Raw genomic sequence first — 2,872 nt, 5'->3', positions numbered from 1 at the left:
TAACATTTTTTTTTTCAGTTTATATTATTTTAACGTTAAATTTATATGTCTTGTGCCAAACTTTATTCTAAGGTGTATACAAAAATCTAATGTCCACAGAAAACAAAATTTTAAATATATAAAACACAAATACCATAATTTGTTGAGTAAGGGGTGTTGCTTGAGTATAGACTACTTTGTGGACAGACAACTTTCTAACAAATAATTTTCTGTTCGATATACTTGCCTATGCAACCTCAGTGTTATTAGAATTGGAATATTGTTGGTGTTCAGTAGTTTCTCCCCTGAAAAGGTATTAGCTACTCGTGTTTTAATGGATACATACTTAAGTAAGTGTGTGTATGTGTTACGAATGTGGTACAGAAACTTTTTACTTAGTATCCATGGAGACATTCTGGGGGGCTTGGGACATTATGATGCGTGCAAATTACTGTCCATACATAGTTCTCCATTTTTCTAGGAAAAGAACAAATAGATGTCACCAAGCTCTCAAGGCACCTATGCTGTGAAAAGTTATAATTACTATCTAAAATTGTTGAATTATTTTGGCCAACAGGGGCACAGCACCATTGTACACAGTCTTAAAAGTGTCTTTATACACTTTGTAAGCCCCTAGAATCAGACATTCTAAATGGAGCGTGGAGTTTATTTTAGTCTCTTCTCCAGAACCTAATGTTTAAGCAGTCTGTGCCATGCCCTTATTTTACCCAATACCATGAGACCACAGTCCCATGAGCAAGGAGTATTACCTCAAGAGAATGAAAAATGGTAGCAGAATCACGGCATCCACTGTGCAGACTGTACACTATGCGGAAGACATCAGCAAAAACACAAAAGGCACACTATTCACCTACAATAGCATGCTCTCCCTGGGCCACAAAACATTTATTTCCCTGTGGTTTGCAAAGTTAAATCCAATTATCACCCTGGAGGAAAACTTTTGTCATCATTATTAAAAGTGTTAAAAGTCCTCTTGAAAAATATTGAGAAAATCTGTTTTCAAATCACACATTTTAGGTCGAACCAACACATCTAACTTTAATGGCCACTCTTAGAAGTTGTGAATGATTGTTCCATCTCTAACCATTAAATTATACTAGCATTCCAAAATCAGAGCTGATATATGGTTAAGCAAGGGGTGGTCAATACTCAGGAGTTGGCTTCACCACTTTTCACTGGCATAAGAACCTAAAAGTTTTTGATGACCTATTTATTGTGGACAAAATACTAAACCTGCTTGAATACTTCAGAGATCACAACTCCACCAAGAATTACACATTTTATAATTTGTTCCTATTCTAATAACAAACTTCATCTCTAATATATTATGGCATCCTATAGTCATTAGTCTCTACAGCCCTTGAAGAAGGGTGCACAGAACTGCCAATCAAATGTCCCATGAGAGCCTTTGCCCCACTTATTTTCCTTGATCATTTGGATAACATTCGTCCCCTCTACTAAGCGCCCTTGTTTCTAGCCTGTGCACTCCACATGCTGCCTTTCCCCCTCAACTTTGCCATCCCCATCTTCTGCGCTTCCCTTCCATTTTACTGTTTGCGTTTAGATTTAATTCTGTGCATCCTCTACCCCTTGGTTTTGTTTTTCATGTTGTCTTGTTAAATGCCTCCTCAAGAATAGGTTCATATATTTCTCATGTGTTCACCATTTCCACAGAGTTCAGGGCACTTTTGTGCAATCCCTCATTGATATTGATTGATTCATGATCATTCATTTCCGTCCAGCCATACTGTCAGACAGAGCAATATGTGTACTGATAAAGTTCCCGAAGTTTAGAAAAGTTCAAGCAAAAACACAAATGAAGTTCCGTATATAGAAATACTTATATCGTACTAAATGGTAACAAAAATTCAGACCACAGGGCATTCCAAACTTCAAAGAAAAAAGACTTCATGTTCCACTCACATCTGAATAAAATAAAACGTAGTTCCAGCTTATAGATTATCAGTTGGCAGTCTAATAGTCAATGTATTGTCAATTTTTTAGATAACCTACATCAAGAAGAAATCTAATCTAACAATGGACATGAATACAAGTGTTAAATACCAGATGAATTTTCCTAGAAGGGGGACATTTTATATCTTAGTTACTAAAATCAATTCTACAACATCTTTCAAAGAAGAAAAAATAATTGGAATATAGTTGATGATGTTGATCAGATAATCAGAGAAATGAACCAAAATAAAACAATCCATCCTACCTACATTGTGTGTGAAGGGTATTTGTGTAAAATAGCTAAATGTCGGGACCATGTCTTGAAGGAGAGTCCTCAGTGTGTTTCTTTTTCTGAAGAGAACGTAGACACATAAATCTACAGGAAGATGTTTAGAACCAGTCTCATTGAACTGATTAAAGGAGTCAGGACCTAATTTTGGAAAACAACATTTTTAGAAATGTTCTTTGTTCAATTTTGAAAAGTTCTCATGTTTATTCCAGACTGAGTTTCAAGTTTAAGTGACAAAAATATATGTTTTATACTTTTTTTTTTTCTGACAAGGGTTCAACAATACATAATATGTCCGCCAGACGAAGGAAAAGAAATTATCACCAAATTTTGCTACTTTTAATTCTTTTAAAAAAAATAGTGTTGTAGAAGGTGACAGAGAATGTGGAAGTCAGTAAGAGGAGAGTGGGATGTTGCAGTCTTTTTAAGGACTGTAGTTCCAATAATATCTTATGTTACTGGTCTGAAGGTATCACATTAGAGCTGTTACTAAGTTGCAACTCCTTGCAGGAATAGTAAATGTAAGAAAATCTGGAAACAATTCTGTGATCTTCAGTAATTCTTTAACAATCGTGTTTCTGCTTCCCATGAATTCTTCCATTGCTTCTAATCATTTTTTTTTTTCACAGT

This window comes from Acomys russatus, chromosome 10 (assembly GCF_903995435.1).
Source record: "Acomys russatus chromosome 10, mAcoRus1.1, whole genome shotgun sequence".
Taxonomy (NCBI): domain Eukaryota; kingdom Metazoa; phylum Chordata; class Mammalia; order Rodentia; family Muridae; genus Acomys; species Acomys russatus.
This window is presented reverse-complemented; position numbering follows the sequence as displayed.